Source organism: Ceratotherium simum, chromosome 25 (genome assembly GCF_057802395.1).
Source record: "Ceratotherium simum simum isolate JZ-2026a chromosome 25, ASM5780239v1, whole genome shotgun sequence".
Classification (NCBI taxonomy): domain Eukaryota; kingdom Metazoa; phylum Chordata; class Mammalia; order Perissodactyla; family Rhinocerotidae; genus Ceratotherium; species Ceratotherium simum.
Genome location: NC_141924.1, coordinates 29606955 through 29630535, shown reverse-complemented (window position 1 = coordinate 29630535; position 23581 = coordinate 29606955). Strand labels below are relative to the sequence as shown.

Here is a 23581-nt window from a genome sequence, read left to right as displayed (position 1 = left end):
TAAAAGCTCTGAGGGAAGATTAGAAACCTTGAATCAATATCAAAATCCTATGGCTTGGCTAAGTGGTACCTGTCTATGGAAACAAAGATTGATGAGAGATCAGCAAATATTGCAGGAGTCTTCAGTTATTTTTAACTACCTCCACCCCCACACCCCCCCATAGATTGATTACAAAGTACCAAAAAGGTCAGCAGTAGAATAGTGGTGCTGTAAATGCTCCTTTTTCTTGTAGAATATTAAACGGAGAAGCCAGACCTGCCACTCTTTAAGAAGAAAGTAGGCTCAGAATGTTAAGGACTATGGAGCTGACTGATTGAAGGTGGCACGGTATAAGGTTGCCCTTTTTGAAGATAGAGGCCAATACTGTGACTCTGTCCTAGGGAAGTTGAGTAAAGAACTTTGCAGAGATCTGGGCTCAGATCAGATCAGATCAGATCTGGGCTCAGAGCAGAACTTGTAGAGCTGGGGCAGTGGAAGATTTTACTCTGGGGACTTCAGCTGGGAGCAGGTAATTGGCTATGCCTTAATGAGCCAGATTTGTCAGTTCTTAAGATAGCATGCTATTGTGCCTTTTAAAAGAATCAGGTAGAGGGGCCGGTTGGGTGGCGTAGTGGTTAAGTTCGTGTGTTCCACTTGGGCGGCCGGGGGTGCGCCAGTTCGGATCCTGGGCGCAGACCTACTCATTGCTCATCAAGCCATGCTGAGGTGGCGTCCCATATAGAAGAGCTACAACTCTACAACTATGATACACAACTATGTACTGGAGCTTTGGGGAGAAAAGGGAAAAAAGAGGAAGATTGGCAACAGATGTTAGCGCAGGGCCAATCTTCCTCAAAAAACAAACAAACAAACAAAAAGACTGAGGTAGAACATATACCATTGGTTTAGAGTTCCTTCCCAGCATTTTAAGCAAAGAAAGCAAACTGAAGAAGAATAAAATAAAAACAGATCATGCTATACATATGGTGATTATTTGTGTATGTATATGTGTATGTACATATAAACATACACACACACACAAGTAACAAAGGATTATACGTGCACAGGAAAAAGTCTAGGGTTAACATCAAGTGTGTACTGCTCTGAGGGATATGTTTGGAGAGGTGGGGATTTATTTATTTTATATAATCCTGAATACTGGCTTTCCAGCTGAAAGAAAGCTATACTCCTACATCACATACAAAATAAAAATCTACTCAGATTACGTTGCTAAAATAAAAACCAGTAGAAGAAAAGTTGGGAAATGTGTAGATCCACAAGAATAGAGATGGGTGGGAAAACTTTCTTAGTTAAGTCAGGAAGATAAGCATCCATAAAGGAAAAGATTAACACATCTGACCAAAAAACAAAAGATGTTTCTGTATAAAAACAGCATAAACAAAGCTGATACAAATGGTAGATAGCAAAAAAATTGGTAACACGTGTGACAAACAAGAGATTAATATTAATACTGAATATATAGTAAATAAAAACTAAAATGTAATAAATTAACATCTTCACACAAAGAACTATAATTTGGAAAAAATGAACAGAATAAATAGGCAAAATATAGGAATAGACAATTTATTAGAGAACAAAGGAAAGTGGATAATAAATATAACAGAAGATACACAATCTTAGTAGTAAGGAAAATGCAAAGTGAAACAATATGCCATTTATTACCTATCAGATTGATGAATATTAAAAAGATTAATGATGTCCAGTACTCATGTAATTACAGGGAAAGGGCAATTTTCATACTTTGTTTATGGAAGTATAATTAGTTACGATCTTTTTGGAAAGTAGCTAGTAGAATTCACTTATTAAAAACTTGCTTACACTTTAACATCCCACTTTTGACAATCTCTTATAGACTCCATGTAACCTAGAAGGCAACATACTAACAGACAAATTCTCCCTTCTTATAAATGCTGTCCTTTTCCTGAGTTCACCATCAGAATTGGGTGTAGAGTCATTTGCAGAGAACAGTGCTAAGTCAGGACAAGTTTAAAGCAGAACTGATCACCTACAACCCCAAGAGATGGAGATAAGTGGGAAGGTCTGTATACTAGAAACTTAGGGGTTATCTACACTGCAGCTCCATTCTGGGAAATCCCTCAGATACCCCCTTATTTTCTCACTTTCATCCATGGCTGCAAGAGCAGCCATGACTGCAGCTTGGCCAATGAGTCCATTCACTGGGATTTTTGGACCTGGAAATACTGGAAGTCAAGGTGGTTTCTCTTCTGTAGTTGTATGTGTCGCAAGTAAAATCTTGAAACCATTGGCAGTCATTTTTTCTCCTACTATATGAAGAATACCATTCTAGAGAGAGGGAGAGCACAAAGAGAAACAAAGATGAGAGACATACAGAACATCCTGCTGGGGACATTTAAGCTCTTGACTTTAGTTGTTCCAGAGGGTTCTGCTGCATTCTGTCCCTGCTTGTGACTTGGTTATTCACCTTCTCCTTAGACTCTGTGAGAAACCCCAAAAGCCTTTTAGTAAGTTCCTTTTTTTGCTTATGCTGGTTTAACTTATTATCCCTTGCAACCAATAGAATCCTAAATAATAAAGACTTTTTTTTTTTTTTTTGTGAGGAAGATCAGCCCTGAGCTAACATCCATGCCAATCCTCCTCTTTTTGCTGAGGAAGACTGGCTCTGAGCTAACATCTGTTGCCAATCCTCCTCCTTTTTTCTCCCCAAAAGCCCCAGTAGATAGTTGTATGTCATAGTTGTACATCCTTCTAGTTGCTGTATGTGGGACGCGGCCTCAGCATGGCTGGAGAAGTGGTGCGTCGGTGTGCGCCTGGGATCCGAACCCGGACCACCAGTAGCGGAGCACGCGCACTTAACCGCTAAGCCACGGGGCCGGCCCGAAAGACTTCTTATTAAATAATTAACTTCTTGATAAGAATATGAAATATTCTCCCCACCTAAGGACCTTGAGCTAACAATTACAAGTATTCAGTGAAGGTAGATATATGCCCTCCTCACTCCACTCGGGGTCTGACATAACCTCTGAAGCATTCCAGCTCCCTCATCCCCTACAACCCTGCCCTGAAGCTCATGCCTGCCTTGCTCAATTCTACTTAACTTTTTAGGACTGCTTTTTCCAGGAAAGAAGGAAAGAGAAAAAGGAACATTCTTAGAGTTTCCTACAGATCATCAAGTATGCATAGCTGACATATGATAAAGATCAGACAAGCACGTTCCTGACTCTGTTAGTCTGTTATCATACTGCTAAACACCACGCAACACTGCACTGGTTTGGGTTCTTATAGCTATTTAAACTGTTTTTATTCTTAGTTGTATATTTTAAAATTTATATTCGCAAAGGATTGTTTTAAAGCAGGAAGTGCAAAAAACTCTGATGTGGAAATACATCCTAATAAGGAGCCTAGATTTAACTGCATGAAAATTTAACAAGCTACCTAAAACCACAATGAACAAAAGGAAAAAGACTAATGACAGCCAGGCAAAAATATTTTTGAAAGTTTAACAGAGTTGGGATTCTTAATGGGTTGGCCTAGACAGAATAAACAAAGAGCTGGCATTTTTCGAGTTTCCCATTCACCTAAGAGAGCCAGTGTCCAGGAGAACATATCCTGCATTAACATTATATAGATGAAGTAGCAAGTATAGGTGACTAGTGGATGATCACATCGGAAAAGATTCCTTTCAGAGTTTGTCCTCTGTCTGAAGAGACCAATAGTTATTATATCCCAAATAATAAACAACACAGAACAACCAATCTGACAGACACACAACACCATGCACAATGTGTAGATGGGCAAAGGGTATGAAGAGATAATTCCCAAATGAACTGGAATGACGAGAGAGGGAGGGAGAGTCAGACAGGGATGAATAGGAGAGGCAGTGGTACTTGCTGGAGACCTGCCTTGGGTCCATGAGCAGCCCCTGGGGCTCTCTTTTCTGGCAATTTCCAGAGGCTTTACGGCTATTTGCATTTCTCCCCAGAAGAGTAATTTAGCCCGTGGTCTTCCTAAATTACCTGGAGGAGTATTTTTAACCTAGGTCTCTGAGGTTCTCTGGCAGGCCTGGCAAGAGGATATAATTTGAAACACAGGAAGGAAGGCTGTGGAGGTACCTTTGGGACAGACACTATTCTCTGAGGTGCAACTTCCTCTGAACTATTAAAGGGAGATTAAAATAAACTAAAAATTTAATTAACAAAGTAATGAGATCATCAGAACCAGCAGATATAATCAAAACAATGCAGAACCACCCCCAGCCAGCCCTAAATCAGAAATAACTAAAAGCAATGTGACTTGTCCTGAGCAACAGATGTGACATGCAGGCAGGGGACACGCAGGCAGGGGCATTCCTTAACCAGGGTTACAAGGCAAGGTCCTGAGCCCTCAAGTCTCAGGCCTGAGAACTCTCCCTTTAACTACCCCAAGGGCCTATGCACTACCTTACTCCTGGCCTGAATAGGCTCATAAGCTGTTTGCAAGTTTTCTGCTCTCTCCCTTGACCCCTGAGAAGTCACATGCAGATTTCAGAACCATAGATCTTTGTATGTTCCCCTGAAAAGTGGGGTTTACACACCAATGGTAGAAACAGCCTTCCTATTTTAGATTCTGCTCTTGGGGAATAATCTGGTCTACCTCCCATTTCTCTGTGCATCTAAATGCGAGGTCTATAAATGATTTCTTTATGCTGTTAAAAGAAAAACTGAGGCATATTAAAAATTTTAAGAGTTTATTTGAGCAAAAATCGACTCGAATTGGGCAGTGCCAAACCGGAAGCGGTTAGGAGCGCTCCATCGTCAAAAGCTTTAGGGGCAAGATTTTATAGAGAAAGGGTAGAAGCAAAACAAGGAAATTATTTGATTGCCTATAGCTTAAGCTGATGCCATATTTGGAAAAGCCTAGTTGGCTGTTTGTGATTGGTTGTCCTTAGGTTTTGATTTCTTACTCTTGAAGCATTTATAGGTTTAGGTTTTGGTTGCTTACAGAGGCTGCTGAGGTATTAGAACCAGCTCAGTCTAATGGCTTCCTTGTTTAATTAATTTAGCAAGGGACACGGGAGGTGGGTGTCATGGGATTTTCAGTGTCTGTTACCTATCTTAGAGGTAGCCATCCTGACTAGAAATATGACAGCTTTTTCTGTGGATAACTTCTCTTTAGAATGGTATAGAAAACCAGTTTGCTACAGTGGGAGGTAATTGTATTAAAGTTATGAGCAGGAATAAATGGTGTCCCAGAAGACAGCTTTCTTTGAAAGTAGGCTCTGACATTTTGCTAATCTGCAAGCACATTTTAGAGCAGCTGTTTATTAAACTACTTTAGAAATTGCTGATTTTGGATATTAATGGTGATAACATATTTCAATTACAGTTACATTTAGATTAAAGAATGATATCAGTTGGCATGGTAGTGTACCTATAAAGGTACTGCATTAAATGAACTACACATTTGGTGTTCACCTCTCTCCATGATAACCGTGCTATGTGTTGAGCTCAGAACAGCCAACTCTCAGTCAGAGGGGAGTTCACCTGAAATCCTGCTCTCCAGGCTTCACTTTTTACGTCCTAAATCTTACCAGGTTGTAAGCAGATGAGACAATGGAAATGACATTCACATCCGTTGTTCTGTTTTTGGTTTTCTTCTTTCTTTTGTAGAGGAAAAAGTTAAAGTTTAGGTTCAGGTTACTTGTAGACTTTATTTAGTCTTGCCTGCATGGTTGCCACCCATGCTGGAGAGCCTGTGCTTGATAATTACCAACATTATTCTATTTAGTTTCATCACAGAAATAAATGATAAACCCAGACCCAAAAAAGGTGAAAAATGAACTAGACTCACAGGATTTGTTTTTTTGAAACACAAAATCAAAAATTCAAATCAACAAGGAAAGGGGAAGAAAATAAGCATTCTCCAGACGACAAGTATTCTGTGGGGCTCGCTGCGACTGAAGCACCCGTTCAGCTAAAAGGGTCAGGGTCAGAGGGGAGCAGATAAGTGCTGCCTGGCAGGGTGCGGTTTCCTACGGGGCCTTTAGCATTTCCCTCCGTGACCAGGCTTACAGAATAAAGAAGATGCTCTTTAAGTCTGTGGATGTCACTAAACTTGAGGGCTAACATATTTTATAGAGATGGGTTGGGGTAGGGGTAGGCTTGCCAGTTAAACACAGGATGCCCAGTTAAATTGGAATCAGATAAACAACAATAATTTTTTTAGTATAAGTGTGTCCCGTGCAACATTTGGGAGATACTCATACTAAAAAATTATTTGCTGTTTTTCTGAAATTCAGATTTATCTGGGTGTCCTGTGTTTTTTATTGTGATATCTGGCAACTCTAGATAGAGATGTTCTGGAGGAAAAGAGCCTAAACAGTGATTTAAAAAAAGGTATGAAATTCAGAGTGGTAAGCCCCTTTTTTTTAGAACTCAAAATAATCCCAGAAAGCTAAAGAAATATTCAGACTGCAGCATAGTGAAGTTGGGTAAGAGAAGAACATAAGATAGAAAAGACAGGAAAACAGTGAAAATCCTGGTTGAGAGCTCCTAAAGGGCGGTTTTCTTTTTAGTCATCTTTGTATTCTTAGTCCGCAATCTTTCACTTCTCGTAGGGTAGCATTAAGTGGTTTTTGAACGAATGAACCCACCCCATCCTTAAAGATATTCCTCTTTCCAGAGTCCTAACAACGTTCTTAAAAATTATTGGCTTTCTTTTATAAGAAATTCATGACACTTATCTATTTCTTAGGAAAAAGATCCAGGAATCTTTTTTTTTTTTTTGTGAGGAAGATCAGCCCTGAGCTAACATCTATTGCCAATCCTCCTCCTTTTTTTTTTTTTTCCTCCAAAGCCCCAGCAGATAGCTGTATGTCATAGTTGCACATCCTTCTAGCTGCTGTATGTGGGACGCAGCCTCAGCATGGTCGGAGAAGCGGTGCGACGGTGCGCACCCGGGATCCGAACCCCGGGCCGCCAGTAGCGGAGCGCGCGCACTTAATCGCTAAGCCACGGGGGCCGGCCCCAGATCCAGGAATCTGTGTGGTGAGAAAATATCCAAGTTTGGGTAGGACCAGAGCCATTAAATAGTGGTCACCCAGTCCACAGGAGCTCAGGAATGCAAATTGCCTACTTGAGATAAATCTACTCCCAGGATAATTTTCAAGACACTCTGAGTTTTTCGGAGAAAGAATTCAACCAACAAATTAATCAGGAGAGATCTAACTTGAAAGAAAAAAACCAGGCAGCAGCCATTGAAGGACGGCGGTCCTATAACCCTTTCGGGCAAGGGCGTGAGGGCCTTTTAAGAGTTAAGCTTTGTAATTGCCCTATTGTTATTTTTGGAATCCCCCTGCTATTGTTTTCCCATTGTGTTTTCCCATAGTGATTGACAGATAAAACCCTAAAATAAGAAGGGTCAGTGGGTCTATCTGCAGAGTGACAGCGTAAAAGAAGACATTCTAGAAGCTAGCCTGGCATGGAAGGGGAGAACTGTAATTGCCACTCCAGCCCCCATCCCATTCCAACCCAAGAGAGGGTGAGTCTGATTCTAAAGATGGTAGGAGAATGAGCTTGCTTCCTAGGGAAGGGAGATGTGAATCTCCTAAATATCCACTGAAAATATTTGTAAACTGTGTTTATGCATTCTTTTGATGAGAAGGTCCATATCTTTTATCGTATTTTATTTATTTATTTTTAAAGATTTTATTTATTTATTTATTTATTTATTTATTTATTTATTTATTTTTCCCCCCCAAAGCCCCAGTAGATAGTTATATGTCATAGCTGCACATCTTTCTAGTTGCTGTACGCGGGACGCGGCCTCAGCATGGCCGGAGAAGCGGTGCGTCGGTGCGCGGCGGGGATCCGAACCGGGCTGCCAGCAGCAGAGCGCGCGCACTTAACCGCTAAGCACGGGGCCGGCCCTATCGTATTTTAAAGAGATCTTAAAGATGGCTATGACTGAAGGTTGGGCAGGTAAAACTGGGCTTTGAATGACAGTTGTGAAAAACTGCTTGCTCTTGGAAGCAATAAGACGTCATTGTTGCAATTTTTTCATGGCAGCCATATTGATTCTTTACCATTTTCTAATTCTTAAAACAACAAAACGTTAACTTAAGTTTTAAATATATCAAGGCTTATTGAACCACCTTGAAAATCTTTGTGTTCCATTTGCCTATTCAGACACCGAGTGTATAGCAGAGAGAAGCGAGAGGATAATGAAAAAGTTTACCTACTTCACAATTTGATTCAAGGTCAGTCCCCTCTGTTTAACTACCTCAGACTAATAATTATTCTTTAGTAGATACCAGGGCTTTCTGAAAGCCAAGGCATCTTCAATACAGCTTCAGAGTACGGGTCGTGGGTGATGTAGCTTAAGGCAGCACTGCCAGCAGAAATAGTAGTTGTAGAAATATAACAGAATCCTTGTGACACAGCTCGCACATGTGATTTTCTGTCTGAGGACAAAGCTTCTATCACAGAAAACATAACACTCACCAAGAATCTAGGTGGGATGGGGGAAGTGGAGGTGAACTTCACAAAGTCTAGAGATAACACATTTGTCACATTCCAAGTGCTGAAAATAAGTGTTCTGGCACCTCCGAAGTTATTCTCACAAAACGAGGTGCAATGACAAGTTAACATCTAGGTTTCAGTTACCACTTAGCTGCAGGGGAGTATTTTAAACTATTATATTTATGAAATTAGATTTACAAAAAAAAAATCCCCCTAAAAGAAGCATAGCCATGAAGAGAGCTTAAATATCACCGTGTATCATGGCAATCTGTAATCAATTAAATAATTCAGAAATCAGTAATATTTGTTCCAGCCAATTAATAATCAGAAATATATACGTTTTGCAATACACATTTCCCGTTTTAAATAAACATGTATTTCTCATAGACAGAAGACTCAAGGTAAATGCTCTATTTAAATTAAATGTTACAATCTAGGGTTCTAATTTGTTATACGTTGATATTCATTTGTCTGGAATGTTGGATGTAATCCTATTTGAAGCAGGTTGGTTGGGCATCCAAGAAAGTTGCCTAGTTCTATTTAATCCAGAGGGCAAGAATGGCCTGTCTGGCCAAGTCTATTTCCTTCTTTCCCCCTATATACCTTCATTTGGCATGGGGACTTTGAGTAGATGAGTAAAGAACTCGTGACAGCTTTTACTTCCTTCAGGTAGGTCTCTCCAACCCACTTCAGGATAAAACGCCATTTTTCTCTCTGTTACTATAGTTCTAGAGAACCTGTTTGGTGTATATCTTTCTCAAAATATTGTGAACTCTTTAAAGGAACTGCCTTTGTGTCCCAGGATCTGACACACAGTAGGTATTCCCAAAATGTGGGTTGAGTGAATGGGTGGAAGTAAAAATAAGGTAAATAGCAAGAAGTTGGAGGTAAGTAGCAAGAAACACTACTATAGTGGGCTGAATAGTGTCCCGGCAAATTCACGTCCACCCAGAACCTCAGAATGTGACTGTATTTGAAAATAGGGTCTTTACAGATGTAATTAGTTTAGGATCTCCAGATGAAATCATCTTGAATTTAGGGTGGACCCTAAATCCAATGACCAGTGTCTTTATAAAAGAAAGGAGAGGGGCCGGCCCGGTGGCGCAAGCGGTTAAGTGCGCGCGCACCGCTGCGGCGGCCCGGGGTTCGCTGGTTCGGATCCCGGGCGCGCACCGACGCACTGCTTGGCAAGCCATGCTGTGGCGGCGTCCCATATAAAGTGGAGGAAGATGGGCACAGATGTTAGCCCAGGGCCGCTTCCTCAGCAAAAAAAGAGGAGGATTGGCGGATGTTAGCACAGGGCTGATCTCCTCACAAAAAAAAAAAAAAAAAAAAAGGAGAGAGAGATTGGAGACCGACAGACCTAGGGAAGATGGTGACGTGAAGACAGAAGCAGAGATTGGAGTAATGCTGTCACAGACCGAGAAACGCCAGGAACGGAAGCTGGGAGAGTCAAGGAAGGCTTCTCCCCTAGGGCCTTCTGAGGGAGCATGGCACTGCTGACACCGACTTTGGACTTCTGGCCTCCAACACTGAGAGAAGAAATTTCCATTGTTTTAAGCCATCTGGTTTGTGGTAGTTAGTTATGGCAGCCCTAAGAAACTACACACCACCATTTTGACTGCTGCTATGACCCTAGATGATTACAAAGGGACCGCCAACACCTTTTTCCTTCTCGTTTCCAAAGAATTAAGAACAATTGTATTAGACTGAGTGTGTAATGTCATGTGGTGGGTCATACACATAACCTTATCTGTCTCTTTGCTAAAATCATTTCCCTATTTGACAAATGAGGACGTTGAGGTTAAGAGAGTTTAAATAACTGGTGTCAACAAGTATGTAATAATAGCTAACATTTGAGTGCTTACTATGTGCTTATACTGTGCTAGACTCCTTACATGAATTATCTCCTCTCATCCTGAGAAGACTATAAAGGTAGGTACTCTTGAATTTTTCCCTATTTCAAAGATGAAGAAACTGAGGCACAGAGTATAAATTATGTGCCCAAAGTCTTTAGTACTTGGGAGGATTTGAGCGCAAGTAGTGTGATTCTAAAGCCCAGGTGCCTTAGAACTGTGCTGTGTTGTATGTGGATATTGTGTGCTCATCACCCCCACCATTCCTGCCTCTGATTCTCAAGGGAACCCATGCACCTACTAACTGCCCGTTAGCATCTTGCACACAGGATTACATTAGCTTGGTCATTTCCAACAGGATGCTTTCTTTAACTCTCTCATTGATACTCCTAGTCCACCAAAATAGCAGTAAAGCATGCTTATCTTCTGTGATTTCAGAGCTAATTTTTACAAAACACTTTTGATATGCGGCAGTCTGATGGTCAAAATATAACATAATCTTCCACCATTTGTTCTGTTTGGGTCCTAGCGAGACAGCAGCAAAGCCACTCTGTTTTGTCTACATTGTTTGGTGACAGTCAATGTTCTGCTCTTATACATATAGGCAGTACTGAAGGGACCTTTTCATTTGTCACAGTTACACAACTGTAGCTTGATAAATACTGTAGCTTGATAAATGCTCATCATCCTGGTACAACTGATCTTAGTTGTTTTTTTCCCCTTTGCCAGGATTGTATCAGTTTTTCCACACGTGTAGGACAATTGACAGAGTGGAGACCCGAAGGAGCTTATGATATGATAGGAGTGAGAAGCTTCAGTTGGCGTTAAATGTCAAACCATATCCTTCCTGAATAATCAAGAATGTCAGTGTCTATTACTTTCTAGTTTTTGGTGTGTACCTTCCACAAATCTCAAGTTTCATATGATACATTTTCTAGGTGGAAAGCTTTTTTAGAGACCTTAAACTTTTCTATATTTATTTCTTAGAGTGATGGTATATATTAGTTTAGTAATTCAAATACATTACTAATATATATTAGTAATTCAAGTTATATAAATGATAGGCCAAAGTGATCAAAATATTGAAACAAATTGCAAATCTAACTACCTTCTCCAGTCTTCATAGTTACTACAAATACTGCTATATTCGTACAGTTGGTCCAAGCAGGGTCGATCACAATCTCTTCCTTGTATGTTTCTCTCCTGGGTATAGATGATTGGTTCAGAGGTGAGCCTCTGATCCAAGATCAGCCAATCTGATTCTTGCCATTAGAGTTTTGGAAATGTACCTAAAAAAGACAGTAATTTCCCTCTGAATGACAGAAACGGAGAGCAAGTAAATGTGGGAACTATTGGTGTACTTGGTACTAAAGAGCGGGCAAAGTAGCATGGCAATGAGAGAGATGAAGGAGACAAACACCCAGAGAAAGAGAATCAAGGAGCAGAAAAAAACATCTTATGGATTTCCCCTGTGCTCCTCTAGTCTATTCCTGGCTGTATTAGTTATGCATTGTTGTATGATAGATTAACTCAGAACTAAATGACTTAAAACAACAGCACTCATTATCTCACGATTTCTGTTGGTCAGGAATCCAGACACGACTTGATTGCATCCTCTGTCTCAGGGTCTCTCAGAAGATTACAGCCAAGGTGCTGACCAAGGCTGTTCTTTCATCTGGAGTCTCTGCTAGGGAAGGATCTTTTTCCAAGCTCTTGCATGGTTGTTGGCAGGATGCGGTTCCTTGCAGACTGTTATAGTAAGAGCCTCAGCTCCTCTTTAGCTGTTGGCCAGAGGCTGTCCTCAATTCCTTGTCACATAAGCTTCTTCATAGGATAGCTCACAACATGGCATCTGCCTTCATCAGAGAGGAAAGGGAAAGAACAAGATGGAAGCCACAGTCTTTTATAACTTAATCTTGGAAGAGACATCCCATCACTTTTGCTATATTTTATTTGTTAGAAGTCATTAGATCCAGTCTACACTCATGGGGAGGGGATTATACATGGTACCAATACCAGGAATCAGGAATCATTGAGAGCCATTTTAAAAGCAGCCTAGTACACTGACATATGTCAGCCCTTAGGTACTGTGAAATAACTCCAATATCCCTTCCATGAATCTTAATTTTTGCTTAAACTAGCTGAAATTGGTTTCTATTATTTACAGCCAAAACTTCTTACATGTATTCTATAGTTTAATAAAATCCACATTTAGAATCAAGAGATATTTGTGTTAGGACATAATTCATTACTTTCTAAATTCCCTTCACACACACACACACACACGCACACACGCACATGCAACAGACTATATAATAGCGATAAAGGCTGAGATGAGAAAACAAACTATTAAGGACTCTTACCAATAGGAAGATCAATACAAGAAAATAAAAATCTCTGAAATCTTCAGATAGTCAGTGAATATAGGATGATTAGTGTTCTTTCTTATTGTTTTTTTTTTACACCTAAATGCTATCACGGAGGAGATTTATTTTTCTATGCTTTTGTTTTTCCGAAGATCTTAGTTTTCTCTCATCATATTGTAAAGCGGAAAGGCAAACAAAAAAATAGTATAACATTGTAACTAGTTTGAATATTTCTCTGCTTCAGATAATGAAAGCATTTTTGTGGTCATTATAAAAATTGAAAAAGAAATTAGTGAAAGCCCCTTATCTTGGGTTACTATATCAATCTGTAAGAAGTAGGGTACCTTTTCAAAAGAACCTTTAGCAAAAAGTCCCCTCCCTGGTTTTTCCTACAAACATTCACCTCAAGCATTTACTTCCTTCCATATTATTTATACCATTAACCTCAAAATTTCATTGAAAAAGTCACAAGCAGATATAAGAAACAGCACAAATACCAGCCATCTGCAGACCAGACCTGACAAGCTTCCCAGTGGAGATGAAAACCTCTCATTTCATGGAACTAAAAGAGGGCTCTTGTGTACACCAGAAGCTAGACGGCTGCTCCTCTGGGTTTCACCAACCAATCAGGGATTCTATAAATGTGCACGTCAACCACATAAACATTTTCTTTTCAGTTTCTGGATGGAGTTTATCTTTGCTGTGCAGAATCAATTTAGCTTTGGACAGAAAAACTTGCGAGAAATCAAAAAAGCAGGTTTAAAAAGCAAACAGAGAGACATAATGGGCGTAATTACTCAAACGTGCCGGGACAGGACCATGTGTTGGATTTTATTTAAGAAAGCAAAGAAATCCCCAGAGGATTACCTCAAGTTAGTTTCTCATTTGGGTAAAGATTTCTTGTGTCTATGGGTTCTGTCAGTTAAAAGAGACCCTTTGCGGGATACAGTGATATTATAAACCACGTCCAAAATTAGAAAAGAAAATTTGGTGCCACCCAAAGGGGTTGTGGGGGAAGGAGAACATGGCAAATATAGATCACCTTTCCCGGGTGCCTCCTCTGGATTTTGACAATTAAAAAACAAAGGGAAAAAGGAAAAAGAAAAAAAGACATATAGGCTTTTTCCATAGAAGATGACATATCATTTTTTTTTCCCATTTTTCCTCAGTTGATAGGCCCCTCAAATAATATACATAAGTAAAAAATCCTTCCTATAAGCAGCCGTTTTCTATACTGCTGATTTCACGTATCCTGTAAGTGTTGGTTGGGGCCCAACTGGTAGATGCTGCTGATTTTTTCCAGCAGTGCGTCCACCGCCTCATCCTGATTGGCACATCTCATCTTCAAGTATGTGATGCTCTGCCTCACTGATAACACCAGATGGGCCAGTAAATCTCAATCTTGTCTACACATTACAATCATCTGGAAAAACATTAGGAAAAAAATTCCAATTTCCAGGCTGCTCCCTGGACCAGTTGAATCAGAATTTCTAGTGGTGGGATTCAGGCATTGATAGTTTTTAAAGCTCCCCGGTGCCTATAATGTGTAGCCAAAGCCGAAAACCACTGCAAGATGCCATTTTGGTGTATTAACTATGATCTTAACTGATGAAAGCTGCTGAGCTGCTAGGGAACTCGATTAAGAAATAACATTATGTCAATTAAACTCCAATTAAAAAAATTTAAAAAAAAAAAATAGGATTTTCCCTTGGAAACACAGTGACCACCCACTAGTTGAAGACAGTTACACAACCATATTGAATCTTTGCTATTCTCCTTAAGGAAACACTTTCCACAAAATTCCACAAACTGTAGAAGACATTCTCTCTTACGGAAGAATATTCCCAGGTTCGTTAGAAGAAAAAAAAATGGTGCTGTTTTTGATAAACTACCAAAGAGAACATTATAAGAAAATCATCACTTCATAACCAAGGCAAAAGTGCTGATAATATACCACAAATGTGAGAAGCAAGCTTTTCACCATTAAGTTGATGCTGACAAAGTAACAGAATATTGAAGTCTGGAAGGAACTTTTAAAATATGCAACCATCATTCTCCACCTGGAGAAACTCAGGGTCAGAGATTAGTGATTAATGTGTTATTGCTCTTGAGGGGCCTTATAAAAACCACCTTCTCCTCATTCCTAGTCCAGGGACTGTGGGGTTTTTTTGTTTTTTTCTTTTTTTTCTTTGGTGAGGAAGATTAGCCCTGAGCTAACATCTGTTGCCAATCCTCCTCTTTTTGCTGAGGAAGATTGGCCCTGGGCCAACATCCGTGCCCATCTTCCTCTACTTTATATGTGGGACGCTGCCACAGCGTGGCTTGATAAGCGATGTGTAGGTCTCCCCCCAGGATCCGAACCTGCTGAAGCAAAATGCTCGAACTTAACCACTACACCACTGGGCTGGCCCCAGGGACTGTGTTTTTAACATATGCAAAAGCATTTTATTTCGTGTCTTGGCCAGTAGTAAATGCTCAATAAATTGGAGTGATTTGTAGAAGTAATTGTGGTAGTAATGATCATATTGGTAATAATAATGTTTACAAAGCTTATTCAGTGTATGATCACTGGCTTAAAATACTTCACAAATAAAAACAACTGTTTCTTTTGTTGTTGACACCTCACTTATCTGAAACACGAGAATTTAAGATCAAAATAATTAAAGGAGGGAGTAAAAAAGGCTTTTATTAGACCTGCAATGAAAACTTAAAATAGCCTTTTACTATTTAATGGTTCATCAGTTGAACATTTTATGTAATTAATTATAAAATACATATAATTTGATCTGACTTTATCCTTTATCTAGAAGATTCTAGAGTATCATTTGCCTGATGAAAATACTTTATATATCTATCTACATATTAAAGAGTTAAAAGTGCCTTCATATGTTGCTTAATTTAATTCTCACGTATAGCCAGAAAATATAGATATCATTACTCCTTCTTTACAGTTAAAAAATGTAAGCTCAGAGCATGAGAGGGACCTAGTAAGGAGGCTCAGCTAATAAGTGTCAGGGCTCGAATTTCACCACAGGTCCTACCTTTGAGTCCTTCTTAGGTTACGTTCTTGGACCACGCCACTCTAGCCTTTTGAATAATTGACTTTACAGAGCTACAGTGTAATGCTGTGTCCTAGGCTTTCATTGAGCAAAATGTAACACACCTCTATTTGAAAATTTGCTTTTTGAAAACATAATACCTCATTATGTTGTTCAGTATTTCTTATTTAAAGGGCTTGGAGACAAATTATTCTCAGAATTCAGAGCCAGGAAACTATCTCTATCACCCCACAAGCTGGGAGCTTCCTTTCTTTAGATTAGAAGAGTTACATATCTGTTGAGTGGCTCTCCTTGCCTTGGCTTCTAGGAAACTCAAAGCGAAGTTTTATACTTGATCATTCTAGATTTTCTCAGCCTAGGTTTCTATGATGTATCGTCCCTCTTTCCTTCCCCCCTACTCCCTCAGACCACCACCACATTTATACATGACTTTTGCTTTTCAATATTTGTCAATGATTCAATTTTATTGTACTGTGATTATGGTAGACATCTGTAGTGTTCAACTACCTGAAGGATATTTCCTCCTTTTATGGTAATAGAACCTCAATACTTGTTGGTTACTTCCTTTTCCCCATTCTCAGTCCATGTGGTTTAGAGGAGATGAATCCTATTCTTGTAGAGCCAAAGGTGGAAACACGACCCAGGCCAGGCCAATCAGTGTGCTCTGTTGTCCTGGCCACAGTAACTGGGTCAAGAGTGAGCCCATGACATGACACAAGTCAGTCCTATCAAATCACATTCAAATGCTTTTACTAGCATGACTATGAAGGGGGTGTTAATTTTCCACTAAAGTGGCCAAGAAAATGGGATGAAAAACTAGAGCTTCTGGCTGCCATCTTGCTCCACAGGAAAGAGTGCCTGAGAATGGAGCCAACCCAAAGGAAAGCAGATCTGAGATATGAAGATAGGGAGACTGAGGCCTGTTGACCTCTTTGAATCCTTGGATCCAGTTGTGTTAGATGTGGCTTCTACCTCAGAACTTCAACTGTGTGGGCCAATAAATTCCCTTTTGTGCTTAAATCATTGTAGCTGGGGTTTTCTGGACCTTGCAATCCAATGTGAATTGACAAACATAGTGATTTATTTTTACCACCATAAATTCTATTTGAAAGTAGGCAAGACACAAATCAAAATAAATACACACTGTATGCAGGTTTTTGTCCTTAATACCACAATTAATCAAGACAAGTTTCTGATTATCTGGTAGTTATGTTGGTTATCAACCCTCTTTCACAAGGATGTAAGAGCATTACAATATATCCTTTCTTTGTTTTGTTTTTGCTGATTGGGTGTAACATAGCAAAATTAAAAATGTGCTCATTTTCTGGGGCCGGCCCCATGGCTGAGTGGTTAAGTGCTCACACTCCGCTACTGGCGGCCCGGGTTCGGATCCCGGGCGCACACCGACACACTGCTTGTCCAGCCATGCTGAGGTGGCGTCCCACATACAGCAACTAGAAGGATGTGCAACTATGACATACAACTATCTACTGGGGCTTTGGGGAGAAAAAGGGAAAAAAAAAAAAAGGAGGAGGATTGGCAATCGATGTTAGCTCAGGGCCGGTCTTCCTCAGCAAAGAGAGGAGAATTGGTATGGATGTTAGCTCAGGGCTGATCTTCCTCACAAAACAAAACAAAACAAAACAAAAAAAACTGTGTAAAGATGTGGTCATTTTCTTCCACTTTGGTAATAAATCTGAAACTATTGTCAATGGAAAAGTTTTAAATTTCAAATAAATGGATTCTATGAACATTGTACCCTCTGAAAACGAGGATGTTTCAGCTCTTTTAGCTCCAAGATGCTCAAGTTAACTTCAAAAGGCTCTTCTGGGCCACTTATGTCAGTGTTTGACCTTCCTGCTGACTTATTTTATGTCTAAATATCTCTGATTTCCTTACCAGTATGTCAAATACATGAACCATTCCTATTTAGCTTTATTTATTCTTCTGTTGTGGATTATTACTCTAATTTCTATTATTCAGATTTAATGCCTCAAGACTGGGCATACCTCACCCAAGGTCCTCTTGTCAAAGGTTCAAAGTGTGGCTTGTCTCTTTTGTGTATGTGTGTGTGGCTCAGAGAATCAGTTTTATTTCTTTTAGTTACACCTCCTGTTAAGAACTGAAGGTTTGTGTTCCCCTAAAATTCATATGTTGAAGCCCTAATTCCCAGTGTGATGATATTTGGAGATGTGGCCTCTGGGAGGCAATTGAGATTAGAGTAGGTCATGAGAGTGAGGCCCTCATGATGGGATTAGTGGCCTTAAAAGGACAGGAAGAAAGAGAGAGGCAGCTCTCTCTCTGCCACGTGAGGACACAGCAAGAAGGCAACTGTTGGCAAACCAGGAAGAGAACTTGCACCAGCCAGCACCTTGATCTTGGACTTCCCAGTTTCCAGAACTGTGAGAAATAAATGTCTGTTGTTTAAGTCACCCAGTCTATGGTACTTTGTCATGGCAAGCCCAAGCTGACCAAGACACTTCCTGTGGATGTTTCCAGTCTGTCTGGCCTCAAGTGCATTGCAGAGTCTGTCTTTTTTATATACTAAATATAGTAGCTTAGGAAAAAATCTGCTAAAATTGAGAATAAATGACCAAACTTGTAAAGCTATATTTTATCTCCATGATGGAATAAGGATTTCCCATTAAAAGGCAAATCTTCCCTTTCAAAAGTTTGAATAGGAGAGTACTTTAAAAAGAATTACATCTGCTTAAATATAGGTTGCTGGAGATACAAAAATCTAAGAAAAGTTTTTGGCTTTTATCCCACAGCATTTTCATTTGAGGGTGAATTGGATATATTTTAATTCACGCAAAACTCTGACATTTCCTCCTTGTTTTTTTCCCCCTTTATTGACAGGCAAACAAGCACATATAGTTTCATTAGTATTATTTCCATCCTTTACATTATCTATTTTTTTCTGGAGGCAGTGTTGTTTGGGGAAAGGACACTGGTTTCAGTGTTCCAAGCCCTTGTTTTCGTCCTGTCTTATTAGCTGAGAGAGTTTGAGCAAACCGTTTAATTTTTCCTCTGTTTTCCTATCAGTAAAATGAGAACACTAACACCTGCCAAATTTAGCTCATGTGATTTGTCAAGGATGACATGAGTAATTATGGCTATTGTAATTTTACTCAACAAACATAACTAACAAAGATTATGAAGTATCTACCATGTGCCATGCACTGTGCAAGGCTCTGGAAATAAAATGATAAAAAAATGAATATTTTAAAAAATTATTTCAAATAACACACTACTTCAATCAAGAATCTCACAGACTGATAGAGAAAGACAAACAAACACTAAAATGTGAGGTATGTAATGTACTCTCTTGGAGTTCTTCATCCTTCTAGCTTTATCAAGGTTTGTAACTCTGTTATTATCTATGTTCTTCTATTTCTTCTTTTAATGGCTCTTTTCCTTACAAGGTTATGGACTCCATGAAGGCATTGTCTGTTTTGCTAGCTGCTCTATTCACAGGGCCCTCAGCATAATTATTTAGGAACTGGGAGAAAAAAACAGTCTGCGGAAGCCACTTGAGATATTCAGTGTGATACTATTTCTAAAGCCATTCAATGTTAAATAATATTTGCAGTTTAATCCTAAAAGGAGAGGAAAACCCCAACTTTCTGTTCTTGCACAAACTGAGAGCTTTTCCTTCTTATAATTTTTTGCAAATCAGTTAACTCATATAGTCCCTATCACTGACCCAATTTTTTCTCAGCCCTTATTTTACAGGAGTAAATAATCAACTCAGGTACCAGTTTTCATCTTCTTGGACTAAATTACATTAAACTGACAACAACAATAAAAAAGAAAAGCAAAATTGATTGGCTTCATTTCCCAGGTACACGAGGATGCTCTGCTGAAATAATAGCCTTAAGTATTTCACGGTTAGACTCTTTCCACACATGTCTGGTTTCAGGCTGCTGCTGTGCCCGGGCTACCCTTGCAGTAAAGATATCACCAGGGTGCGTAATCTTGTTCTGTACCCTCCCGCAAATCCCCGGGATGTGCAGAATTCATCAGCTCAAGGTATCTGAGGCTGGAGTTTGAAGAGAAAATCCTCTCCCTCTTACAATTCCAAACATATTAAAGAAATGCCCTTAGCCGGGATTTTTACTGATCGGTACCCTTCACCGTAGTGATAAGAATGTGTGTTTAATTCTTTTACCAAGAGGAGTTTATGGAAACTGGGATCCTGAAAGACCACAGATATTTCATTGGTATCTGCCATTAATTTATTCTGTTTTCTAAAACCCAATCCCCAGAAAAAGAGATGCATTGGAAATTACAATTGAAAGCAGTTAATTCTGGTTAGGTTGACATTATATTGACATTATATATATTTTTTTGTGAGGAAGATCAGCCCTGAGCTAACATCCATGCCAATTCTCCTCTTTTTGCTGAGGAAGACTGGCTCTGAACTAACATCTATTGCCAATCCTCCTCCTTTTTTTTCCCTTTTTCTCCCCAAAGCCCCAGTAGATAGTTGTATGTCGTAGTTGCACATCCTTCTAGTTGCTGTATGTGGGACGCCACATGTATGTGGCCCCAACATTATATTTTTAAAAGATATGCATTTAGGGGCCGGCCCTGTGGCTTAGCGGTTAAGTGCGCACGCTCCGCTGCTGGTAGCCCGGGTTCGGATCCTGGGCGCGCACCGACGCACTGCTTCTCTGAGGCCACGTCCCACATATAGCAACTAGAATGATGTGCAGCTACGGCATACAACTATCTACTGGGGCTTTGGGGGAAAAAAAGGAGGAGGATTGGTAATAGACGTTAGCTCATAGCCCGTCTTCCTCAGCAAAAAGAGGAGGATTAGCACGGATGTTAGCTCAGGGCTGATCTTCCTCACACACACACACACACACACACACACACACACACAAAAAGATACGCATTTATGATTTATGTCATACCTTTCAAATTAGAAAAGAAAATCAGAAGGATGTTCATAATTTGGAAAAATTTCAGAGATTTTCCAAGTTTATTTATTTGTTTTTTTTACTTTCCAAAATGAAGGAAAGATTGAAGGAGTGTGTTGATATAAAGTAAACAGGCCCCTTGGCTCTGAAAATTAGCTCAGTAGCAAATAGCTGAGATTTTCTAGCCATTCTGACCTTATTTGAGAAGATTATATCGCTCTATCAGGTCAGAACTTGTGTCCGAGAGCCAAGTGTCAACTTTCCACTTAAGGGTTAGGCAGGCAGGAGTCAGTATGTCTGGTTACACAGGACAGAATCTGTCCTGGGCCTGTAGCATTACACTTGATCTTTGCTGCAGGAACAGTTTTCCAAGAGATCTCAGAATGGTGCTGATATGTAGGAAAGAAACCTTCATCCCATTATTCTCCCCAAACAGCAGATGCCTCCATGATAATAGGAAAATAAGAATATTATTGAATTTTCCTAATGGCATCAACTTACTACCCTCAAGTCTGGTATTTTTCAAAGCCCATTAAAAGCTAGAATCCAGTTTTTTTCAGAAGTCCTTTCCCTTTCTCCAAAAACACAAAGGAGAAGATTCTACTATTGTGTACACTAGACTCACAGGTCTCCCACAGGTTTGAATAATCATTTATTATTGAAGAAAAACCTAATTTCATCACATTATAACTTTCCTTAAGAGCAATTTATATTATCTATGAAAAAGAGAGAGAGAGAGACAGAGAAAGAGGAAGAGAGAAAGAGAGAGAGAGGGAGAAAATAGGATGGGAAAATTACTAAAATCTCTCAACTGTCTAAGTTTGTTGGGGTAATTTGATCTTCCCCTCTGGGGCACACAGGGAATAGTATTTACTGAGACTAATGTTATCAAGATGGTGAAAATTCGCCCTTGATATATAAGCTTTGAAATGCTGAAGAAGTGAATGTAAATAAGTAATGCTCACCTTTGTTCCCCAGTCACTCAGGAAAGGTACACTTCAGTCTCTGCCTGCTTCTCCACTACCCTCCTTTCTCAGCACATACCCTCTGCCACACAAAGTATATTCTAAATTTATAATCAAATTACAGGCAATTGGAGAGCCCAGCCACCAAAGTAAATTGTTTTCCATAAGTCATGTTTGTGATTTGCAAATGCTGGAAAAGCAGTGCTAAAACTGTAATTTTTAGTGATAGATCACCACTGAAAGCGTTTAATTTAGGAGCAACATATATAACCCCAAACCCTACACCTGGCATGCTTGATTTGGCTTACTTTTTGCAAAGACCTATTTTCTTTTATACTCAACTCTTAATTTATAGGATGAGAATTGGGATAATTAAAACCTAATTTCAATGGAAGTGTTCTGAAAATGCTTATAAATTGATGTTACCCGTTAGTTCACTTTTTAAAAAAATTGAATAGGCTCAGAAATGTTGGTATGAATTCAATTCACCATATGTCCACTTAATGATTATTTGGAAACAACAAGGAACAGACCTCCCACAGACAACTCTTTATTACTAGATTTCTTCAAAGCGTGGGCTCAGAATACATTGTGTTTTGAGCTTGAGAATGGATAAAGAGCCGGCCCCAAGTAGACCAGTAAATGAATTTAACTGGCCCCTTGGATGGTTATCCAGAAAGACCTTTATACAATATATACAATGAATTGTAGCCTTTTATCCCTTTGTATTCAAAGGCATTATACACTCAATAGTAGACAATGTGGAGAGAAGGGGTTATAATGGTGAGGAGAAGTGGGGGAATCTATCATGTAAAACTTGTGCAGTAGCTAAGAGTCCTGACTCTGGAGAAAGAAAGATCTGGGTTCAAGTTTGGCAAATTATTCTTTAAGTTTTAATCTCCTTATTTCTAATATAGTGACATAATAACCATTTCTCTTGGTTTTTGTGAGAATTAAAATAGATGATATATAAAAGAGGTGATTTATAAAACATAAAGCGTGACATAATTGGGATACATTATATTATTTGAATTACATGACAGAAAAGGTCTGGGGCATCAATATATATGGTAAAATAGGTATTATTTATTTAAGGACAACTACAATGATGGACTGGGACTTGCTCATGCTGCCTTGCACTGGCTCATGAGAGCTGACTGTTAAATTTTCAGGGATTATGTGAGCCAGCAGACATCATGTTGGTAGCTTGAAATCAGCCAAGATGGGAGTACTTACACCATGGAAATGGGATCCAGACCAACTATAATCAGAGTTTGTTCCCTTTCCCCTCCTTCTCTCTTCTGAGAGCTAGTTGACCAGTACATCACTGGAAACTCATTCTGTATGCCTGGGTATAGTTCCAGCAGTCTATTGCTATGTAACAAAGCCATTCCAAAATTTAGCAACTTAAAACAATAGCTACGATTTATTATATCTCAACAGCTACCATATATATATATATATATATATATATATATATATATATATACAGTGCACGCGTGTGTGTGTGTGTGTGTGTGAGGAAAACTGGCCCAGAGCTAACATCTGTTGTTAATCTTCCCCTTTTTGTTTGAGGAAGATTGTCCCTGAGCTAACATCCGTGCCAATCTTCCTCTGTTTTGTATGCAGGACGTCTCCACAGCATGGCTTGATGAGCAGTGTGTAGGTCCACGCCCAGGATCTGAACCCACAAACCCTGGGCCACTGAAGAGGAGCACAAGAACTTAACCACTATGCCACCAGGCCAGCCCCAGCTACCATATATTATATTCTATGCAGTGACTAGTCTCAGCTGGGTGGTTCTTCTGCTCTAATATGGTGTCAGCTAGGGCTGCAGTCGTCCAGAGGTTTCACTGAACAGGAATATCCAAGGTGGCTTATTCTCAGTGTTAGCAGTTGGTATGGATTATTGACTGGGAGCTCATCTGAG

At 39.6% G+C, this 23581-nt stretch overlaps 1 long non-coding RNA gene across 3 annotated transcripts in view; it reads left to right on the top strand.

Annotated features, from left to right (window-relative positions):
- The window catches only part of LOC147913763 (uncharacterized), a 105189-nt gene that overhangs the window by 15610 nt on the left and 65998 nt on the right, over nt 1-23581 (top strand). For 2 of the 3 annotated variants that reach the window (XR_015556393.1, XR_015556395.1), the window contains exon 3: nt 8145-8215. The exons of the other annotated variant lie outside the window; for it this stretch is intronic. This is a non-coding gene — a long non-coding RNA (uncharacterized LOC147913763). The remainder of the gene's footprint in view (nt 1-8144; nt 8216-23581) is intronic. 3 annotated transcript variants of the gene reach the window in all.